At 42.2% G+C, this 24,602-nt stretch overlaps 1 long non-coding RNA gene across 1 annotated transcript in view; it reads right to left on the bottom strand.

Moving 5' to 3' along the window:
* Positions 1-1,576: 1,576 nt before the first annotated feature.
* Positions 1,577-24,602, bottom strand: part of LOC119566941 — a 50,407-nt gene continuing 27,381 nt past the window's right edge. The window contains exon 3 of the long non-coding RNA XR_005226536.2: positions 1,577-1,650. This is a non-coding gene — a long non-coding RNA (uncharacterized LOC119566941). The remainder of the gene's footprint in view (positions 1,651-24,602) is intronic.

Raw genomic sequence — 24,602 nt, 5'->3', positions numbered from 1 at the left:
GTTAGTACATCACTAATTGAGACTCATAGGTATCAGAAAAGAGGAAGAAAGAATGGAAGAAAAATATCCCTCATTTATTTACAGGCACAAGTTATTGAAATGTGCATTTCAATGAGAAATATTGATCTACCTCTCTTTAATGAAATACATCTAATGTGCAACATGATTGTGCAATTCAAAGTAAGGTTTTCTATAGCTAATCCTAGAAACACACACTTTCTTTTAGGAGTAAACGTGTAGCCTTTAATTTCTTCAGCCAAAAGCTTCATGAATGAAATTCAAGATCAGCCTTTCTAAAGAAGCAGTTAATGATCTAGCTGCTCATAGTGGAGTTGTATCTCCTTTTATCTGGAGTGTAATTAGAATATTTTAACAATTTCATATGCTGAAACCAAACAAAACCAGACCAACTTATCTCAGTTCTTGCTGATCATTCAGTTTCATAAGCCTTTTTATAATAAGCTGAAATAGAAGCTATGAACACTACCCTTTCATTTCTGAAAGTTATCTTTAAGTTCCATAGTGTACAGCTTTCATTACCCATTCAGTAGAAATAATATGCTGTGTGCACACCTTATAAGCCTAAAGCTGTTGAAGATTTCACACTTAAGTTATTCTTCGGAATACTAAAAGCAGCTACAGGACCGGGTTTCTAAAATTCACAGGTGTCTTTGCTGGAGCTGCTTTTTGAAAGACTCATGGAATAACTTCACCACTATTTTAGGGCTCCTCTGCACGTGTTCATACTCAGTGATGCTTATACTTGTTTCTATCCTTCTATCTCTATGGGCCCAGTTTGGCAAGGTATTTAAGCACATACCTTACTTTAAGCCTGTGGATAATAGTCAAACTCTCACATCCTTAAAATGAAGCACGTGCTTAAGCAACTTGCAGAACTGGGGCCTAAGTGTAGATTTGGGCCTGGGAGGAATTACTAGATCAAAAGATGGACAGTGTTCAGCCCATACATTTTTAACTGTGATGTCCCTAATTTTCTTTTCTAGGGACTGAATGGAATCTCTGGACACTAGTAAAGACATCTGAACATTTATCCAAAGTTCATTCACATTTGCTGTTACTTGTCTAGGGAGGGCCATCAGTATAATGACTTGGCTAAAACATGTTCTTTTGCTTTACGTACAGTATGATTGCACATGATTATCAGAGCCTAAGGGAAGTATGGGGCAACTGTGGGTCATTACTATGGCATAGCCACACAAAAATTACCTAATGTATTTTCCAAAAGTGTCATTGAGAGATGAGAAAAGCTGTCTGTGAATATCAGAGCCATTACTTGTACAGAACCCCCCCCACACATACTTATAGTACTGTGAAAACAAGTCATGGACTTGGAAAACAATTCATAAATCATTAACTAAACATCTACATAAGCTCACACCCATGTTATTACATTTCAAGTCACTACGCACTGACTCATGACCGGCCTTCATGAACATTTGGGCTTCATTCTTATTTACACTAAGAAGCATTTACACTGTTGTGGCCTTCAGGTAAATAGGAAATCAGGTCCCCCTATGCATTTTGCTAAATCTATTTACATTTAGTCAAACACTGACCTTTCCAAAACAGAACATCCAGATCTTGTGACGCTAAGGTAAAATCTTCAACCCAGTTTTAAATTGTTTGCACCTTCAAAGGAGAGAGCAGAAATAAGCATAGGTATATGTTTGTGCCAGTAATTTTTTTGCAATTGCATCTGTATTTTTCAAATTTTGGCCCTAAATGCATATGTTTGTAACTCTCCAAACTTTAGCATGTATGGATATGAGGGCAGAACGGCTATTTAAGGTCGAATCCTGGCTCTTCTGAATCCAGCTCTAAAGGAGCATGATACCCACTTACGGTCATCTATGCTCAGTCACATGATTCAGACAGTTAAGTGTGGATCATCTTCTTTCATAAACAAATTTCAGAACTCAGTGTCCAAGTTTCATAGCCAGAGGATGGCTTCTGTAGCGAAAGTGGCTAAGTGCATGGACAACCCTTCAGTTGTTGGGTTGGGTACTCCTCCACTATGCGAGTTATTGTCTGCAGTGCTGCTCCACAATCACAACATGGGGAGGAAGCCAGACCATGCCAGTGAATGGTTGTAGCAACTCTGTAGCAAGCCAGAAAGAAGTCTATTGAGCCAGGTCCAGGATCTGTGAGCAAGTGGACAAGGAGGCAGGTGCAACAATGGATCACTGAGTTTACTTAGTATGTTATGCTCTTTTCCAATGATACTTCCACTCTGTAACAACATGATTTTCAGTTCACTGGGGCACTGAGTAAAGGGCTACTAGCACTCTTGTCCAAGACTGAGTGAATTGCTGTAGCATTGGGATGTTGAGGTATCAGCTGCAGTTTCACACCCCACTCTGGAGGAGTGGGATCCCTCGCTTGGATATGAGCAGACCTTTGCGTTGGCACTGAGTGTTGTTTATTGACTGAGACTGGGCATCAATCAGAGATGTAATAGGTGGGTTTCATCTGTCATAGTTCTCCACACAGACTCATTAGCGATAACATTGCTCTGAAGATCTGGCGGAGCTATGTGGACTTGTACAGACAGGAAGTTTGTGTACAGTTCAAGCAGCCACTAATACAAGCTGCCAAATTCAACTCCGTGTCAACAAGCTGAGTGTGGCAACTGCATCTACAGACTGCAGAGCAATATTCAGCTGGAGCAAACACCAGGGCCAATAAAGATGTGTAAAGAACCGAAGGAGATGGTCCCCAAGAGGTTCCTGATAGTTTTCACATCAAGGTGGTACATGAAGAGATTTTCATTTTCAGGGTGCATAAGGGCAGGTGCTGTTGGAGAGAGTCTGTCTCTCTCCTTTCATTCCCCCAAACGCATGGTTAGGGAGAAGATTATCTGCTCCCTGTTGGGTCCATTCTTTTCAGGCTTACACCTCCATCTTGGAGAAGAGGTGTACCCAGAAAAATACTATATTACTATGATACTATTTTGCAGAAAGATCTTCCTGGTGTCAACAATGACATGTTAGATGCAATTGCCTCACAAAGGATCCTGTGGCACTTGTTAGTGTAAGGGACCAGCACGTAGGCAGTCTGGCCTAGCAGTCACAGCTGGACAGAGCCCACTCCTCAGGGACAGTAGTTAGCAAGCTGGGGTTAGAGAACTTGTTAGAGCTGGGGTCAAAGTCAAGATGGGGTTATAGACCAGAGATTAGAGCTAGTACCAAGCTGGAATAAGGAGACGAGAGTCAGGGTCCGAGTCCAGAAATCTGGAGTCACAGCAGGCCCAAAGTGTGTGTTTTTACCCAGATAGTTTCCTGGGGCACCCTCCAGGGTTAAATAGGGTGGTTAGCCAATCAGGGCCACAGGATACAGTCATTCTGGCTCCCTTCAATGGTATATCCTGCAGCGCCTATTCTCCACAGTACTCCCTGACTATATGTGTATGGGAACTCCGGGTAGCATTGTGGGACCATCAGCTGTCTTGGGCTCTGCAGACCCAGGTTCTAATCCCTGTATTCTTACAGTTAGCATTATTCCATCAATGAAGACCTTTAACCTGAAATAATAATTCAATGGAATAAGTAGGACCTTTTGACTTCATGTCACGCTTGACATATGCCTTTTGTGGACAGTAAATATTGCATCTTTAAGACAATTGTCTGATATTTGGGAGAAGTTATTATATGCACCATCTTGAATCTTCCCAACAGAGGGCTAAATCCTTCACAGCACTGTATGGCCTCACCTTCCACTGACATGGGGAGTTATGTGCATTAACACCTCACCGGTGGCACTCAGCAACTTGCAGGATCAGGGCTCTTTCAGTAAGTACAAGAACTACTGTATTTCTAGCACTATCAGTGATGACTTTAATTGTATTGTGATGTATTTAATTCTGGCTATTAATAGACAAAGTTTTCAGTAAAACAATAAAACTTTATTGTCTGTAGAGTGACATGTCTCTTGAGGGTGTCTTTCAACGGAACACCTGCCATCTTTTTAAACCCAAGAGACTGAATGAAATATGTACGGTGTGCTGCATAACAATGTTGTCATTAAGGCCTCAGTCCTGGATCTTGCAGTCTGTCAGTCGCAGGTCTTGCTCAGACATGATTTCAATAGACTCCACACAGTAGGGGGCCTGGCCGTACAGAACAAGTTACAGGATCAGGATCTAAGTCAATATATCCATAGGCTTTTGTCAATTCTGTGTTTTTTCTTAAATAACTATTGGAGAATACTGCTTTCCAGCCCACTACCTCTCATTGTTATTAATATTTATTTTTATTATATCTAGAAGCCTGAGCCCCACTGTACAGATTGTCCCTCCTGCAAAGAACATGAAAAGTAAATAATTATAAGATGAGACACAATGAGTGAATACACTACAACAAACAGCTGGGGAAAGCACCAGGTAGCTGTGTGATCATGTCACTGAGCCCCAGCTGTCTAAACATTGTTTCTATCTGGAATGCATCCGATGAAGGGAGCTGTAGCTCACGAAAGCTTATGCTCAAATATATTTGTTAGTCTCTAAGGTGCCACAAGTACTCCTTTTCTTTTTGCGAATACAGACTAACACGGCTGCTACTCTGAAACCCATTGTTTCTATAGCATCACTAAAGAATTATTCGAATAAAGAGAATTTCTCTTTAAATATAGACAAGGAGGTTCTCATCCCTTCCAAAACATTCCTCACATGATGCATAGGATCATGACTCATCTCTTTCCTGGGTTTTGCTTTTATTTTCAAAGCAACTAACAATAGCAACGTACATAAATAGCAGCCCAAACTTTCTCTTCAGGCTTGGCTACTCCAGGGTTCCTACTTGAGGTCTGTTCAGCTCAGATACCAGGTTCTTCCAGTCCAAAAAGCCAATCCCATCCTATGTTTTTTTCTCAAAGTGGAGTTAATGAACTCTATCTTCTGCAATGAATCCGCTGGACTCCATCAGCAGTTTCCTGCAGTATTCCAACATGTGCTAACAGGGTGGGACAGCAGAAGAACTCTGCCACCCTTTTAGAGTGTGACATTCCTGAGACCGTATTCCTGTCTTGCAACGACACTGTTAACATAAGAGGTACAACCAAGTGGCTCCAGAGCTGGATGTGATTCCAAATTTCCACAGAGCTTAAAGGATGTTTGGATTTGGTGTTCTGGGAATTGGAGCTGGACTGGAATTCTGAGGTGATATCCTGGCATATGCCCTCATGGTTGGAAGTGGTTTTGCAGCAGATGTGCCTCAGTTTACCCAGTGTTTTCTATGGCTCACTCTGGCCATAGACATGACCTGGTCCTCCAGACAAGCCACATAACAGAGCCAAACCATTTTCAGAGCCTCAGAGTCTTTCACTTAGTCAGACAGAAAACAGCAAAACAACGAAATCTTCAGCCCAGCCAGTCTTAGTTTTTGAGCCTCCTTCTTTGCAGGCTGGACCCCACCGTAATAAACTGTCCCCAAAACAACCCAGTTCCTGGGCTTCAACCTCACTACCAAGGTGCCAGCACACTCTTCCCCAGGGTTATCAGGCAGATTGTAGATCCTAATCAGCTCATGTCTCCAGCTCGGCTCCTTATCCATCACCAGATATCTTGTCTACCCTACTTCCCAGCCAGCACCCAACACTTCCCTTCTTTTTTAAGTTTAATCCTGCACAGATGTAGTGGGGAAGGGTTACTTGAACAAGGTTGACTGGCCCAAAGCCTCTGGCCCTTAAAGGGCTAGGTCATCCTATTACAGTGCTCCACTGCAGGTCAATTTCTAATTAACATAGGGCCTAATTCAGCAATGTTTTCTGATACTGAGTAGCATTAATATAGATTGGCACTTAAATATGCAAATAAGATGTATAGCATGAGCAAGGGTGGCAGAATTAGACCCATATATTGAAAAGCAATTCTTAGTTCACCTTAATTCTAAAAACTGGATACACTAAATCATGAAACACACACACACACAAAATAGATTTTAGGACCTATGCTTCTGAAATTCAGACATTCAGAAATGTTTATAGCTTGTACTAGGCATAAAAAACAAATCTACACCAACCCAACAGGATTACAGATTGATTCCCAATAAATGGAAAGGATTAGTTTTTTGTGTTGGTATAGAAGCTTCCTGAGAAACAAAAGTGGTACATTTTAATAGGCTAATGATTGTCTTAAAATATCCAATAGGTTTTAAATTTAAAAAAAGAGAGATTTCCTATGGAAGAAAATATAAATGAACAAAAATGGATCCATTCTAATGCCAACTTTCCCATAGCTAGATAAGTTACGCACAATTTTGTAATGGAAATTGGAATGACTGCTGTAGCAACAATATTGTTTCTACAAAAATGCAACAGTAATTTACCATAGAGCTTGATTCATTGCTAAATATTTTCAGGCTTCTCTAGAATGAAGGGCTGAGACAGCTGTGAAAATTGAGTCCACACCAGGCCAGCTGATTCAACAAGAAATCATCTGCTCTGAGGAAGTCCTTTTAAAACATTCAATTTTGAGGCATGAATCCATGAAAAAATGAGGAGATACAGTAATTGAGGAGTGGAGAATGCATGAGCATGTATTAGATACTGGCAAATAGCCACTGGCCCACATTACGGGTGGCATGCATACAGCACAGACTGCTCCCCCTGCTATTGCTGGCTCATTTTGCTGGCTAGAACTGACAAGGGTGATGCTAGGCTCTGGAATCCCTACTTCCTTTGGAGTGATTCGTAGCCTCAACTGATTCAACAAAGGAGCAGTTCTGGTGCTTTCTTCAGCCCAAAGACTGCACTTCTGAATGGCTCTTCACAAGGGTACACCATACAGAAGATGCTGCCTGTATATTCCTTCAGCTTGTTCTGCCATGCTCTGTAAGGGCCTGTTATAGTCTGGCTCTATATTGTGATTATATTTTTTGCAATATTTTCTAGTGTTGTCAACTCTGGTGATTTTATTGTATCACAGTTATATAGATAGATAGATATCCCTGTTCTTGTATATATTTAAATCTCATGATTTGTAAGCCAATCTTGGAATTTGGGGGGGCAGTTCATGACCCATGATATCTGAATAGTTGGGGGCTAGTAAGATTGCCAAATTTCTGATTGGAGAACACTGAACACCCTTGCTTTTCCCCCTGCCCCACCCCTTCCTGAGCTCCCGCCCCTTCTCTGAGGCCCTGCCCACCAGTCACTCCATTCCCCCTTACTCCATCACTCGCTCTCCCCCACCCTCTCACACGCTCATTTTCACCGGGCTGGGGCAGGGGGTTGGGGTATGGGAGAGGGGTTCTGGGATAGGGGGTGGGGCCGAGGGGTTTGGCATACAGGAGGGGGCTCTGGGCTGGGGACAGGGAGCGGGTGTGGAGTGTGGGCTCCAGGAGGGAGTTTGGTTGCGAGAGGGGCCTATGGGCTGGCGCAGGAGTTGGGGTGTGGGAGGGGGTGTGGGCTCTGGGAGGGAGTTTGGGTGTGGGAGCAGGTTTCAAGCTGGGGCAGGGGGCTGGGGCGTGGGAGTGGGTTCTGAGCTGAGACAGGGGGTTTGGGCACAGGAGAGGGTGCAGGGTGTTTGGGTGCGAGAGGGGGCTCAGGGCTGGGGCAGGAGTTTGGGGCATGGAGGGGGGTGAGGGTGCGGGCTCTGGGCAGTGCTTACCTCAAGCGGCTCCCAGAAGCAGCTGGCATGTACCTTTGGCTCCTAAGTGCAGGCATAGCCAGGGGGCTCTGCATGCTGCCCCCGTCCACAGACGCAATCCTTGCAGCTCCCATTGGCCACGGTTCCCGGCCATTGGGAGCTGTGGAGCTGGTGCTCGGGTTGGTGCCTGCACCACAGGCAGAGGCAGTGCTCGGAGCCCCCCTGACCAGCCCTGCACCTAGGAGCTGGACATGCCGGCCACTTCCGGGAGCCATGCAGAGCCAGGTAGGGAGCCTGCCAGCCCTGCACCATCTGGACTTTTAACAGCCCAGTCAGCTGTGCTGACCATAGCTGCCAGGTCCCTTTTTGACCCGGTGTTCCCAGTCAGAGGCTAACAATACTACACCTACACTTCAAGCTGTGGATAGATCCATTTTTATGAAAATTAAATAATGATTATACTGCAGAATGTTGCTAATACTAAAATATTGACCAGTTGGCTATAGCCCAGGGAAAGAAAACTACTTCATAGCTGGGATGTGGAAACCTAGGTTCCAGACCCTGCGTTGGGATTAAAAACTCTGCTGCCGTTTTGACCAGAGCAGCTAGTCTAAAGTTCATGGACCTGCGGCTGTTCCCGTTGGGAGTAGAAACTGACAATGGAGTCTGGTATTTTCTTTGATGCAATCTTGTTTACTTACAAGGAATGTAACACAGAATCAAATATCAGGAGACAGTTGCTTTGTTCAGGATTCCAAGACTGCCTTTCCAGCCAATAAAAGCTCTCTATTAGCTTTATGTCAGGGCCACACTCCTGTGCTTCCAGGATGTGTCTGTTTGGGATGAAAAGCTCTGCTCCAAATCGGGCAGAACAATCCCACATCCCTAGCCAGTACCCTAGCCACCTGCATGTTGCTCTGAAGACGCCAGGAGTTCCGAGCATTTGTGGTGTAAGCGCTTCAAGCATCTGGCAGTATGCGATCACTAAGTGTAAAATAATGTAAAATTGCTATGGGGCAGCCTTGCTTAGGGAAATCACTGATAAGCTAAGCCTGTGTTCTTTTCTGATCACCTACCTCAAATGTTTGGATTGTCTGAGGCATGATAGAATAAAAAAAGTTGGAGCGATTTTAACTGGGCATTTTCATACTTTCCAATGTTGAGGTGTGGGGCCCAGGGGTTGAATTTAAAGTGGCACATTACACTGAACCTTTGTCCCATCTGAAAACTTTTTTTTTGGCTGACAATTATTTATCTTGAATACTACGGATTTGTTGGGTTATTATTAAAATCATTAAATATAAAGGCTCTAAAATTGAGACATCCCCCAAAATACGTTCACAGAAAAATTTCTAGCGAAGTTTTTGTAATGATTCACAAACAAAACTGGACTTTGATTGAAAAACGAAGATAAGAAATGCTGACCTTAAAGACTCCTTGCTTGCTCTCCAAACTCCTGGCCCCAAACAGATTAAACAGTAGCACAGGATACTACACATATGACTTATAACATTGAACTACAAAAATGTGAGAAAACCTGGACTTGTGCTGGAAATGGCCCACCTTGATTATCATGCACATTGTGGGGAGAGTGGTCACTTTGGATAAGCTATTACCAGCAGGAGAGTAAGTTTGTGTGTGTATGGGGGTGGGGGGGTGAGAAAACCTGGATTTGTGCTGGAAATGGCCCACCTTGATTTTCATGCACATTGTAGGGAGAGTGGTCACTTTGGATAGGCTATTACCAGCAGGAGAGTGAGTTTGTGTGTGTGGTTTTTGGAGGGGGGTGAGGGGGTGAGAACCTGGATTTGTGCAGGAAATGGCCCACCTTGATTATCATACACATTGTGAAGAGAGTGGTCACTTTGGATGGGCTATTACCAGCAGGAGAGTGAGTTTGTGTGGGGGGGGCGGAGGGTGAGAAAACCTGGATTTGTGCTGGAAATGGCCGAACTTGATGATCACTTTAGATAAACTATTACCAGCAGGAGAGTGGGGTGGGAGGAGGTATTGTTTCATGGTCTCTGTGTATATAATGTCTTCTGCAGTTTCCACAGTATGCATCTGATGAAGTGAGCTGTAGCTCACGAAAGCTCATGCTCAAATAAATTGGTTAGTCTCTAAGGTGCCACAAGTACTCCTTTTCTTTTTACAAAAATGAAGGATTGCTAAATGGTAAAATCAAAAGCTTTGTTCATTATGTTTTAATTATCTGTAATTATGGATAGTGAATAACTACAGATGAGATAACACTGAGGCCAAGTCCTTGCTGGCATAAGTATGAGTTCGCCAATTCTTCTTGTACTGAGAATTGCTAGTCTACTTAAAATGTTACCTTTGTTCGATCTGCAATAACATGTGCTGGAAGATGTAAGTAAAAGATAAACATGTAATGATAAATAAAAACCTCTTTTTTCTGAGAAAATCCAGGGCAGGGTGACACAAACATGACCCAGAAATTGCAAATCTAGCAGGAAAAATACAGAATTTGGGTAATTGGAGCTTGCATGCATAATGTAGGAGTTACATAAAATCCAACAGAATGGTATGCTAAAAGCCAGTTGGATAAAGATTAAGTAATCTAATGTAGAAATAAATAAAAGACCTAAGTGAACATGGGCCCAAAGTGGAGAAATACTAGACCAGAAACTGAAGAATGGGACTGAAGGACCAGACCCAGGGATCAGAGAAGGCAATGACTATCATGGAAGGTGAAAGTACCTCCCAGTGCCCCAGCATGTGGTAGCTTGGGACCATTTACCAAGTTCTATCTTGTGGCTTATTTGTCAGGCATAAATGTATGTCCAGACACTATAAATGACAATAATTCCATGTGAAATTGTATAAATTCAGGTGAAAATTGATTTAACCTCAATTGGACTTGTTACTCGGTTTCCCAATTTTTACCCCCACTAGGTCCCAAGGTAATACTGATCCCTTACTGTTCTCAGGGTAGAAAGCAGCTAAATGACCATTTAAACTCTACTTCAATTTATCCACAATAGAATTGTACGTCTCAACCTATGGGATTTATTGTGAGAGACTTTCTTAGAGAATGATAGTTCAAACAAATTATATTCACTAGCTTTACTCAAAGATTTCTAAAGACTTAGCAATTGACACCCTTCAAGGATTATTTATATTACCATAGTATCAAGCAGCCTTGACCAAAATCTCTGCCCCCTTTGTGCTAGCTGCTATGCATAGACTTAGAAAAAACAAACAAACAAAAAAAAAAAAAACAACCCTCTCTTTGTCTTTGTACTGAACTTAGCACAATGGGGTCTTGGTCCTTGACTAGGGCTTCTATGTGCTATGGTAATACAAACAATGCATAAATAATAAATAATAATAATCTAAATGGAAAAGACTGATAAAGGGTGAAAGAAGGGAAGTTTTATCACTTCCATTTTGAAGATGGGGAACTGAAGCACAGAGAGATGAATCAATGCATACGATCACACAGAAAGAGCCAAGAATCAAACCCAGATCTCCTGAGTTACAGCCCAGTGTCTTATTCACAAGATACCCTTCCTTTCTAAATAAGCCATGCTAGCTTCTCCTCATCAGTTTATAGCTGTATTACTGTCTTAATTAATTTGACTGACACTAAACTACATTCACTGGTCTATAATTTCTGGTCTGTAACATCTTCAGCCCCTATTTAAAAAAGAATGACAGACATCACATGGCTCACACTTGAATGTTCAGTAACAAAGCTGTTTAGAATGGTATATTACCTAATTTCATTAGTAGTTAAGATACTTCATTTTTGCGACTTTCAGAACTCTTAGATGAATGTTATCAGGTCCTGGTAACTTACGGCTGTTGAGTTCCTTGAGGTGATTCATCATCACCTTTCCTTTAGAGACTTCTACTGTGGATAGTGCCATATCTTGATTACTTGTGAAAAAGTAACCTCAAGATAGAAATTTCTCCTTCATCGTCAATCATGAAGACCGATGCTAAGAATTCATTTTGCTCTCTTCAGCCTCCATAACGGCTTTAATTGCACCTGTTGTCCCAGCAACCCTTAGTGTCTGAGTAGAAGAATTTCTTATTTTCCTTGATATGTTATACCAATAAAATAAAAACCAGCAGGATCTTATTAAAGGGGAAAAGGCAAAATGCCACATTTATTGTGAATAAATCATAGAAAGAATCATAGTAAGTAGTTAGTTATAGCTATAACATTCCTTTCAATTTCATATTTATTCACACATTCATTCATACACACACACACACACACACACACACACACAGGTTCTGCAATGTTGTTATCATAGTTACCAGCCTTAGAGTTGCTCATGCCAAGCCACTGGCCAGGTGGCCTGGACATGAGGAGGGAGCAGGGCCTTGTCAGATGCTCATCTGATGCTCCTGGAAGTTGGTTTGCAGAATCAGACCCCAAAGTTCTCACTTTCTAGAGTCCATTTTTAAAGGAATTTGTTCCTATGCCAGTCTATGGGATTTGCTTCATCATGCTGTTGCTGAATCAATCAGCAGATGGCACATTCCTGACGGCTCCGTGCTGCCAGATGTTATCTTGTTCTTTGGTTCTCCCACTCTTGAGGCTGTTGGGTGGATTCCAGTCTGCCCTCTGGGGGTCCTCTGGTTATTTCCACTTGACGCCTTCTTTAGCCGATGGACACTGGATTCTTAGGCTCTGGATTCTTAGACCTCCCTGATCATTCAGTTATTATCCACACCAAGCATCCATCCACATACATGCTCTATCTCTATTTTAATCACAATTGTTAACAAAGCGAGATGAATACAACAAAAGGGTGGGGAGTCTCTGGGTGCTGTTTCTGTTGTTACAGAGTATTGCTTTGAGTCTCTCTCTATGTGAGTAGTTGTTGTTACAAAGAATTGCTTTGAGAACAGACTCTGTCTTAGAATGTACTAACACAATTAGTATCTTGCAAGTTTCACATATAGAGGGAGAGAAACAGTACCAAAAACCAAGAGACCTCTTAATTAGTAATACCCTGGAATTTAAACTATGGGGAATCAAACTCATTTGTGATTTTAATACAGAACTTCTTTAATATGATCCAACAGATAGCTTAGTTATTTGCTCACATTTCCCCATTGCCCTCTCTTTCTCACAACTTGTCTGGCAATGACCATTTTCTGTTCTGTTTGCCTAATTTGGATTGAATTTCCACTTTCAAGCACTTCTCTTTTGGCCTTAATAGTCTCTTATATTTTATTTAGAAGAAAAATGTCACAATGAACTTAACTAGGGCAGGATTAAGCTGGGTATGTTGTATCTTTCTTCTGCATATTCTCATTCTCATTCTTAGTAAGATCGAGCATGATGAATTTATGAATAGGGTTATGTGACAAGGTTGCCTGCAATAGCAAGGGACTGGACCCTATGACACAGGAGGTCTCTACCAATCCTATGTAATTCATGGAATGACTTAAAAGAAGAATTTATTATTATATGAATGTAATTTTGGTGCTATTACAAGCAGTCATTACATTGCTAACAAAACGTACTTAAAGTGAAGATACACTAAGTGGTCTGCTTTTCATATCATGCAGCTTGGCTGAAGGTTATCTCAATCAATGCCCTTCAAAATCTATTTTTAATTTAGTACAGCACATTTTAGTGTACTGTATTACTTAAACAACAAAAACTGTATCATATTTGGACATTTAGTAAGCATTATATGCTAGTGAATTATATATGAACAACTTCAGTCTTAGCCAGAAGGCCATAAAAAGCAGAGATTATAGTTTCAGAGTAACAGCCGTGTTAGTCTGTATTCGTAAAAAGAAAAGGAGTTGTTGTACTTGTGGCACCTTAGAGACTAACCAGTTTATTTGAGCATGAGCTTTCGTGAGCTACAGCTATGCATCCGATGAAGTGAGCTGTAGCTCACGAAAGCTCATGCTCAAATAAACTGGTTAGTCTCTAAGGTGCCACAAGTACAACAACTCCTTTTCTTTTTAGAGATTATAGTGAACTCTAGTGGCAGAGTGCATATGGAATATACACAATTAAAGTAATGAACCACTGACTTTGGGTCTAGGGTGTGTGATGGGGTGTACTCACCTCTCATGAGCACCTCCTGTTGGCTGGGTGTGATCCTGCACTCTTTCTCTCTGCTCCTAGTGCCCCCTGTCAGCTGTTGCCTTCGTCAGGTGGGTCTTCACTGGCTCAGCCCTGCAACTAAGTCAAAGTCTAAAATGGACAAATAGATTAACCCTTCCGGGGTGACAAAGGTCCAACAAGGACTATTACCATGCCCCTATTGGCATCTGCGGCCCTGCCTCTGGGCTCAGTTCTCAGCCCCTTCTGGGCTAGCTTTTAAGTCTATCCCTGCCATGTTAGGGAGCAGTGCCCCCAGAGCTTTCTCCCTGGAGACTCTTTGCCCTCAGCAGTTCCTCAGCTGCTGTCCCAACTCTCCAGCCAGGTTTTTCCCTAACTTCAGTCCCCTTCTAGGGTAAAAGTGAAAAAAATGGCTGACCCTTTTCAAAGTGTTCATCCCTGTTTAAATTCCAGCCCTTTGCTTGAGCTCCAAAATGAAACTTGTCCCCATCTTGGGGCTTTGGCCACTTCACCAGTAGGTGGTTCCAGGCTCACTCACTACTCCAGGTCCCAACCCAGAGACCCTATAAACAACAGCTATGTACAGCTTCTATTAATAGTTGCTGCTGCTGTTGAATTCCCTGGGCTGCTTCCCACATAGCCCCTTTTTCTTCACCCTTACTTCATGGCTGAAGTTCTCAACTCCTCTTCTTCCTCACTGAATGTCACCAGAACCCATCTTCTGGTTCTCCCTTGCGCTCCAGTGACCAGCAAGGAGCACACTTCCTTGTTCCTCTGATCCCAGCTAGGCCATGCAGCTCCTTTTAACTGAGCCTGCTGCACTCTGATTGGCTGCTTCCCTGCAGCTTTCTAGGAAGGCCTGGAAGACCCATTTTCATGGCTCCTTCCCTGGGGCAGGCTGTGGTAGGGCTGCAAGGCCTTCAGCAGGGGGCCTCAAAAGGCCTGGTATCCCATCACAGGGTGAAAAAAAGACAATCACTATGCTCTTGAATGAACTCACACACAGAAGAACAATAAAAGACAAACACCGTATCACCTGTGGGTGAACACTTTTGCATCTGATGAAGTGGGCTTTAGCCCACGAAAGCTTATGCTCAAATAAATTTGTTAGTCTCTAAGGTGCCACAAGTACTCCTCGTACTTTTCACAAAGTGGTTGCTCTATATACGACCTCTCAAACCTCATCCTCTATGGAAACCTGAACAACTACTAAGTCGAGCCTGAGAGCTTAAATTCATAACTTTGCTAGATACTAAAAATTGTGGACTGAATAGATACTCTGGATTTATGGCTAATTACAACAATCTGTTCTCCCCTCACAGCTATTATGAGGTGTTAACAGGCCTTCACCTTGAAGGTCCCTTGAAATGTGTTAACTACTCATGCTAAACAATCTGTTACACCTTCTACAAGCCTAAAACTTTAAGAAGGTAGTAGGGCCAGGAGCTTCCCTTACCACCCAGAGCCCTGTGGAGTTGCTAAACTGCCTAGTTACTAGAAACTTTAGCTCAGGAGTCAAAGGGGACTGAGAACTGTGGAAGGATTGGAAGAACTTGTTGGAGCTTAACAGTGCACTGGAAGTATTGGTAGCACTGTTCCTTTGGAGATTAATAAAGCAATGTAGCTTACAACTCAGTCAGTTAGGTATTTCAGCACATCAGGTTCTATCCATATCATCTTGAAGTGCTAGAGCAGTAAACTGAGCACTAAGATGGGTTACTTGTAGGAACGTGAACTCTAATGGCCTCATTCTCTACTAGTTTGCACCATGTGTTGACATATACAACAGCGCAAAGGGAATGCAGTGCTTTCCTCCCACTTCACAATGGTTCAAAGGTTCCTTGCTCCCACTCCTTGCTGATGGTAAATGGCATTTACATTGCCACATGGTGGCATCAATGGCAGAGATCCAATTAATAAAGGCAGACTTTGTGGTATGGTTTTCCGTGCTCATGTTCTGATGCACAGTGTAAACTGGTGTGAATTTGCAGGTTTTGAAAAATGTAGCATTTGTCAGATAGAGTGTGCGGGTAAAAATCATGAAAGAATTATACCATAACTCAAATAATGTTTTTTCTACAAGTGATTGTTCTACAGTTAAAATGAGAGCAAACACTTCTTCTCCCTCACATCAGTCACAAAACTCTTCATAGGGTGAAATGTTAGCTAGGTGTGAAAACAAGTCTCAGAGTGGGCACCTGGTTGCCACCTTAACACCAAAACCTTCATAAACACAAATCCTTAATATCCCTCCAAATAAGCTGTCAGTGATCTTATGATTTATTGTACTGACTATGGCTTTTCCTCCCCACTGTGTTTTATAGTATCTCTGAGAAAATTTGAATTTATTTCACCCCACACACACTTCATTTTAGTGAGGGGACTGGTTTTGATGATGCTTGCTAGGATTTAAGGCAGAAGTTTAGAGAAAGGGAAATTATTTTCATTCAGCTCCAAAGAAAAGAATTTTTCTAAGGGGATCTGAAAGATTGTTATTAATAGGCTGATTATGTTAAAAAATAAAACCAAAGCCACAGTTTTTGGTCCTTTGATGTTGTTTCCTTTCATTATTTGCTTATTACATACAAGATAGGAACAGAATTTTCTTCCCTTCCAATCCTTCAATTCACTCCTTAAGGAAATTCTTGAATCAAAGAAACAAGACATTATAGCAATAACTAGATTTTTAAAGTAGAAGAGGCAATTTATTCACTACAGTACCTTTCTAAAATGAACAGCTATTTCTCAGGAGTTTTCAATCTATTACAAAATGAAACAGCTCTTCTTATTTTGAAGAATATATTCTCCCCTTGTGGGACAGATTACTTATACTAAAGGACACATTTCTATTAATATCTCCTAGAGCCCAGGATAATTTTGGTACATCAAAATAGTATATTTTTTTTTAAAAAAGAAGATAATCAGGAGATATTCCAGAGAATTACAGTCTTCCACAATGCATTATTTGCTGTGACCTCGAACTTTAACCCTGTCATGCAAAAATTAAACTAGTGGGTATACTATCAGCTATAATTTTGCACTGTGTCTTTTTTCCCCTTCAAACACCATTACATGTTTTGTTTTAATGTTTTTGAAACAGATACACAGTCAGACAAACCAATTACCTTAATCATTGTCTACTAAGGATAAAATAATGTTATGAAGCTTAGCTATAGGTGACTTACACAGCTATCCAAGGGCAAAAAACAACTTTTAATGCAGTTTTGAGCAACGCTGCTTTTCCCTTAGTATGATATAGACTTTATTTATAGTTTCCCTAAAAAGAGCTGGTGCTCAAATTTTAGCAATTCATATAATTGCCTCCCTGCTTGGGAAATCACCATTATACTCAATACAGTAAACTTTGGAGTGATTTAAATAAATGAAATCATGAGCGCAATTAATTAATGTAATGGACATAAAATGAGTAATTCCATAGGAGAGGTCTTTCTTTAAAAAATGCTATTATGGGTTTGAGGGGGAAAGTGATCTTCAGAAAACGTCAAAAGTATACTCTATCAGAACAATTCCACAGCTTGTACATGTTAAGTAAATGGGGAGAGCTGTAATATTTCAACACTACCCATAGTCCCTGCAGTATTCAAACTTTCAATCAGCTATTTGCATTTAATTTAGGATTCCTATTTGCCATAGCTGTGGTACGCAAACTTTAAGAAGCACCACTTATGAGAGAGACACACAAATCAATATATGCAATACCTGCTTGTTCCTTTAGATACTTAAAAGTAACTCAAATCTGGTAGATTATTAGATCTTTGTCTCCAGTAATGTTGGTCAGGTAATTGAAACTTGTTTTAATTACCAGAAAATGACAGACTTGTCACATTCATTTTGTCATTAACATTTACCACCCTTGCAACAAAATGGTGGAAAAGACTACAGAAACATAAAAAGAGGAGATTAAAGGACAGCAGGGTTTTTTTCCTACTCTGGTGCCTTCAAATTTGGCCAGATTAACAGCACTGAAGACTGAAATCCTCTAGCCACACAACGGGTACAGCATGGCAGTTGTGCTCACAATGCCTTGGAAATGTTCGTCAGCCTTGACCTACTAGGACTGAACTTCTCATAAGTGTGTCATTTGTGAAGCTGGATCCTGTTACGTTTAATCTCTTCTAGGAACTGGACTGAGACACATCAGCACACATAGGCCATTGAGCAGCCCTCAGATGGTCATGAAATTTGACCACTTCAGATTTAGAAGGATTAAAACTAGTGAGTTGAGAAAAGAAAAGCCTTTCTCATGCCATCAACTGTCCCTTGAGCGATACAACCCATAGTTTCATTAGTATCTGCTAGACTGCCTAATGAATCTCTCCACTTTTTCGATGGAGCACCAGCTCCATTCTAATCAGCATGGCAATGCATGTGGACCAGCAATGACCTAATCAGTTCCCATGACAAATATTACTTGCAGGGTTGCTTCAGACTTTTTGCTGCGGTATATGTCCAGTACATGAAGCTTCCCCTTAAGAGTTGCTCAGCTGCAAATAACATAAAAAAAGGAAGAGTTCTTCCTGTTTTTTTCCAGGTGTTTGTGAACTGGGTGGCAAATTAGAGAGAGATTTACTTTAAATGATGTGATTCTGAACCTCCAGCTGGCAGATTTACAATGGAACCCTTCAATATCCTTTTTCTTAAATGAAGGATTTCCTTAACAAACCTGCATCCTTCTTACTCAAGGATATCCGTGCAAAGCCGCACAGACAGGAAAATCTTATCTCTGCTAGTCACTTTTTCTAGAACCAGCATAACATGGAAAATTGATGTAGTCAGTCAATTCTCCTTCCAGTCTAAATGTGTGTGTGTGCTGTGGGGAAGCATGCAGAGTGCACTGCCAATAATTCATCAGTAGCTTGTAGGGCCAGACTGCCCCTTACACAGGTCCATGGAGGGAGGGAAGAAGGAGGGGAAAGGTGCCTTCCTTCCCCCACCTTCATGTGCTTCATGGATGGGCCAAGAACAATCACACTTTCTTTGGCTGAAGGAGTACAGAGATTACTCCCTCTGTGCATCCTCTCTTTAGAAAAGCTTTAAGATTATCCAGACAGTGAACAGAAGCCATACCATGTGATTTAAGTGACCAGTATATGGTGTGAGGGATTAATGAATATTTATAGCTAAACAATGAAAGATCATGACCCCACAACTTGCCCCACACTGGCCCACAGAGCTGGTCATCAGGAAGCAAGCTTTGTGCTCAAAAAAAAAAAAAAAAAAAAAAAAAAAATCTAGCTTGCAGGGTTGCCTTCTTGCTTCGAAGTTTAGGGAGGAATGTTATCACCTGAGATACAATCCTTCTCAGAACTCCCTTGGCCTTTGGGTGGTACATGTCATCTGCACTAGTTCCAAAGAGAGCTATACTAGTGCAACCAAGAACTTAGCCAGCATTTGGGGCCATCCAGTGTTGTTTCCATTTAGATAAGACAGGGCACCCCTAGAAATTTTTCGCATGGTACACCCCAGGGCTCACCACTCCCCATCTCCTGGCCAGTTGTCCATGCGGGTCTTCACTGGAGTTCTTGAGGAAGTTGCTGAGCAAGTCCTGTGGGCAGAGCAGAGGGGACACAGGCTACTGGAAGCAGGCTGATGTCAGTATCCTGAGAAGGGAGGCAGGAACAAGGATCAGAGCAGGGTCAAACCTGAGGCCGAGAGAGCAGAAGAGTTCATAGTCAAGTTTCAGGCCGGGGTCCATACCAAAGATCAGAGTCTGAGTCAGGTTTCATGGTCCAGATCAGGAGGCGAAATCAAAGTCAGGAGTTCAAGAACAGGGAGCAGGAATGCTCATGGAAGTTATACTCTTGCTTGGACCCTTCTGTGAATGCCCTTGGGTGGGGATCCAATCAGGATCCATGAGGCTGCTGCTTTTCTGACTTTTTGAGGTGGGACTTCCTGAAGTCTGTGTCCAAAACTGGTTGTGGGTAGTAGCATGGAAGCAGGTTATAGCTGCTGCTGGAGATGTCTGCTGCCTAGTAGCTTTGTATGCCTGGGTTTGAGACCCCCATGGTCTTTGCAGGTGAGGCTGGGGAGGAGTCCTGTTACAGGAGATGGTAGTGGCGAGGCGCAGCAGTGCTGGCCACCCCTCGCCCACTCAGATTTGGTCCCTCTGTCATGACAGAGGAGCCATGGGACCAAATCTGAGTGGGGTAGCTAGTGCAGCTCCTCCTTGCTGCTCCCATTGAGAGGGCCCAACACTGATGACCTGGAGTCCCTGGGAGTGGTATATAATGTGCATAACATTTTTATGGCTGCGGGCACTGGTGGGAAATGTATACAACATCCTGTTTCCTGGAATACAGTGGAAAGAACAGCAGGCAGTTTTCAGGCTCAGAAATCCATAAATCATTCACGCCAAGAAGCTCTACTCCTTTGCATCCTCTCAAGGTCATGCTCACAACATTTTATGTTTGAATCAGATCTGTACTTCCCAGGAAATGATGTGAAATTTCTGCTCACTGTGTCAGGTGAACCCACATGTCGGACAACATAGATAGAGGAATGGTAGGGTAAGTATTATCTGAATGTTTTGACTCTGGTGAAAATCATTCCTTGCTGAAGGCCTATGAACCCACAAATATAATCTAAGCCCTATTTTGGGGATTTACCAGAGAGAGATTAAATCCAAAAGTCTATTTACGGGACCTCTGGACAGCCATACATAGAGAGACCCATATATTTTTCAGCATAATTTACTTTATCTCTAGCACAAAACATAGTATTATAGATCATAGAGCTTTTTATGTGTTACTAACAATGATTGGGTCCCTCAATTTTTGAGTGCCCTACTAAAGACTCATTTAAGGGGCTTGATTTTCAGAAAGTGCTGAGCATCCACCTTCAGAAAAGAGGTCTGATGTTGGGCACCCAAAACCATTAGTTGCCTTTGAAAATCTTGGGCAGGGTATATGTCATGAAGTTTGTAGCCTTTTAAATGTCATGACTTCAGCTCTTCTCTTTTTGATCCCCTTTTTAAATTTTGTTTAAGCATGCAGCATTGGATGCCTTTTGCACACCCTTCCTTGGAATCTGCTCACCCTTTACGGAGATGTCTGGGGAGGGAAAGGTTTAATGAATTGCAAATCAGAAATATCTACAATGCAGGAAGAAAAGCATTTCACACTTTTTCTGAGTAAATTACATGTAAATTACTCAGAAATGGGTAAATTATATTTTGAGAACAACATCGAAAACAAAAAGAAAAAAAGCCCTCTCTAAAAGGTGAGATAAAATGACAAAAGCTAGAAAATTCAAAGATATAAGTAGTCGAGTCAAGAGATAGGCAGCAGGTTCTTAACACTGATTTTCTCTTACGTATCTTAATTTGCAAAGCACCCTTACAATTATTTCTACTGTCTTACTTCTGTGTAACCCCATTGATCATAATGTGGTTGGACAAATACAACGGGGACCAACTTTGGCCCATGTTGATTGTTATATTTACTGTAAAATGTTGTGGCCTGTTACCAAGCTATTATGGAGTCCGTAGTGCCATAGAATTTGCTGTGTAATCCACCCCTTGCCATATGGTTCGAGTACGCTCCAAAATCTAAATTGCAATTTGAAAGACAAAAAAGTCAACAACACCAGGAACATAATAACTTTTAAATATTCCCAACAGGGAATAACAGAAACCAGACTTGTTAGTCTGTAAACACATAAACATGTCTATTAAATTTCAGACTGGAAGATATTTTTCTTGGGCTTTGAGCATATACAGAACAGAAACAGGTGGATCAAAACAGTCCCAGGAACATGGAAGCTTGGAAAACAATAAAAGTCCCAAAATATTCCCAGCGTTAAAGGTGGTCCAAGTTAAAAGGACATAATGGATAGAAACAACAAGGAGTCCGGTGGCACTGTAAAGACTAATAGATTTATTTGGGCATAAGTTTTGTGAGTAAAAAAACACTTCTTCAGATGCATGGAGTGAAAATTACAGATGCAGGAATTATATACTGACACATGATGAGAAGGGAGTTACCTGACAAGTGGAGAACCAGTGTTGAGAGGGCCAATTCGATCAGGGTGGATGTAGTCCACTCCCAATAATTGATGAGGAGGTGTCAATCACCCACAACCATTTCAGATTTGGGGACAACTTATACCTTCAAGTCAGCGGCACTGCTATGGGTACCCGCATGGCCCCACAGTATGCCAACATTTTTATAGCCGACTTAGAACAACGCTTCCTCAGCTCTCGTCCCCTAGTGCCCCTCCTCTACTTGCACTACATTGATGACATATGGACCCACGGGAAGGAGGCCCTTGAAGAATTCCACCTGGATTTCAACAATTTCCACCCCAACATCCACCTCAGCCTGGACCAGTCCACACAAGAGATCCACTTCCTGGACACTATAGTGCAAATAAGTGATGGTCACATAAATACCACCCTATACCAGAAACCCACTGACCACTATACTTACCTACATGCTTCCAGCTTCCATCCAGGACACATCACATGATCCATTTTCTACAGCCAAGCCCTAAGATACAATTGAATTTGCTCCAATCCCTAAGACAGAGACAAACACCTACAAGAGCTTTATCAAGCATTCTTAAAACTACAATACCCACCTGGGGAAAGGAGGAAACAGATTGACAGAGCAAGACAGGTACCCAGAAATCACCTACTACAGGACAGGCCCAACAAAGAAAATAACAGAATGCCACTAGCTGTCACCTTCAGCTCCCAGTAAAACCTCTCCAGCACATTATCAATGTTCTACCACCTATCCTGGAAAATGATCCCTCACTCTCACAGACTTGGGAGGCAGGCTAGTCCTTGCTTACAGACAGCCACCCAACCTGAAGCAAATACTCACCAGCAACTACACACCACAGAAACACCAACCCAGGAACCAATCCCTGTAGCAAACCTTGTTGCTTACTCTGTCCCCATATCTACTCTAGTGACACCATTGGAGGACCCAAGCACATCAGCCACACCATCAGGGGCTCATTCACCCACACATCTACTAATGTTATGCCATCATAATGTTATGCCATCGTGTGCCAGCAATGCCCCTCTGCCATGTACATTGGCCAAACCAGACAGTCTCTACCCAAAAGAATAAATGGACACAAATCAGACGTCAAGAATTATAACATTCAAAAACCAGTTGGAGAACACTTCAGCCTCCCTGGTCACTCAATTACAGACCTAAAAGTTGTAATTCTTCAACAAAAAAAACTTCAAAACCAGACTCCAGCGAGAAACTGCAGAACTGGAATTAATTTGCAAATTTAAACACCATTAATTTGGGCTTGAATCGGGACTGGGAGTGGCTGGGTCATTACAAAAGTAGCTTGTCTCTCCTGGCATTGACACCTCCTCATCAGTTTTTGGGAGTGGACTACATCCACCCTGATCGAATTGGCCTCTCCACTTGTCAGGTATCAGTATATAATGCCTACATCTGTAATTTTCACTCCATGAATCTGAAGAAGTGGTTTTTTACCCACGAAAGCTTATGCCCAAATAAATCTGTTAGTCTTTAAGGTGCCACCAGACTCCTTGTTGTTTTTGTGGATTCAGACTAACACGGCTACCCCCTGATACTTGACATAATGGATAGAGGTATCCTCGGAGGAGGTGCCGGAGAAGTCAGAAGAAATAGGAAGATCCTATAAATTGTTTCAGATTGAACCCTTTGAGCCCTTTCTTTTTCTGTAGAAGAGAACGGATGAGATAGAAGCTCAACTTCACTCAGAGAAGGCAGAGAATTAGCAGTGCACTGGGTTTAGAGTAAAAGGAGCATGAGGGAATGCAGATCCCCGGCTCTGCTAAAAGAACATCTTTTCCCCTCTCCCTGGTGTGGGAATCATAGAAGATTTGAGTTGGAAGAGACCTCAGCAGGTCATCTAGTCCAACCCCCTGCTCAAAGCAGGACCAACCCCAACTAAATCATCCCAGCCAGGGCTTTGTCCAGCCGGGCCTTAAAATCCTCTAAGGATGGAGATTCCACCACCTCCCTAGGTAACCCATTCCAGTGCTTCACCACCCTGCTAGTGAAATAGTTTTTCCTAATATCCAACCTAGGGAAGAGAGTTCCCTTTTCCCACCTCGCTCACTAGACATGGAAATCTGAAATGGGAAAGACAGGAGGAGCTGATGCCTGGCTGGGGACCTTTTGGAGCTCTCTACTAGTAGGTGGAGCAGCAGTTGCTGACAGCAAAACAAGTGTGTGCATCTACCTCTTCTACACAAAGAACTGTTCCTTTACCCAGCTTCTCCTGGGAACAGCTCCAAGGACAGAAGGCGTGGGGGACAGAAGACAAGACACCCATACACAAAATCTCCTCCTCCACTGCATGGGGGAAAGAGCCCAGGTGCAACAAATTGGCCCTTTTGACTCCCTCTCTCTTCCTGGCTTCTGTGGGTTTGGGGTCTAGGGTGCAGGAAATTTAGGAGAATTTAGGGTTCATATGTGGCTTGATGGAAATGAATCAGGCAGGATGGAATGTGATAAATGAATGGAACAAAGAGCAAAATAGGGAGGGACAGAATGGAGAAGGGGGTGTGACCAAGTGCATCCCAATATCCACACCCGATATACTATCATAATAATCTTTGTACAAAATACACTTTCTGGGGTATCATTTGAAAACTAATAACTCACTGATCAATAATATTGTGGTGAAATGTGTGTAGCAACATTATATGTAAATTTATGAACATAAACACACTTCAATCATAATTTTAGCTTATCAGACAGGTCTGGGGAGTGAATAAACCTGTTCCTCAAAGACAAAGGACAAACTGATGCCTCTAGTCAGCTGTCAACAAAGTTGATTGGACATCACCTATCATGTGGCCATTCTTTGGCAATGAAGGGGGAGAAGAACAGATGGATCTGCATTTTAGCAAGCAACAACATAGAACCTCTTTCATCTTGAGACTCCATGTCTTCA

This window comes from Chelonia mydas, chromosome 8 (genome assembly GCF_015237465.2).
Source record: "Chelonia mydas isolate rCheMyd1 chromosome 8, rCheMyd1.pri.v2, whole genome shotgun sequence".
NCBI classification, from domain to species: domain Eukaryota; kingdom Metazoa; phylum Chordata; order Testudines; family Cheloniidae; genus Chelonia; species Chelonia mydas.
Note: the sequence above shows the minus strand (reverse complement) of the source record. Positions and strands in the feature narration are given on the sequence as shown.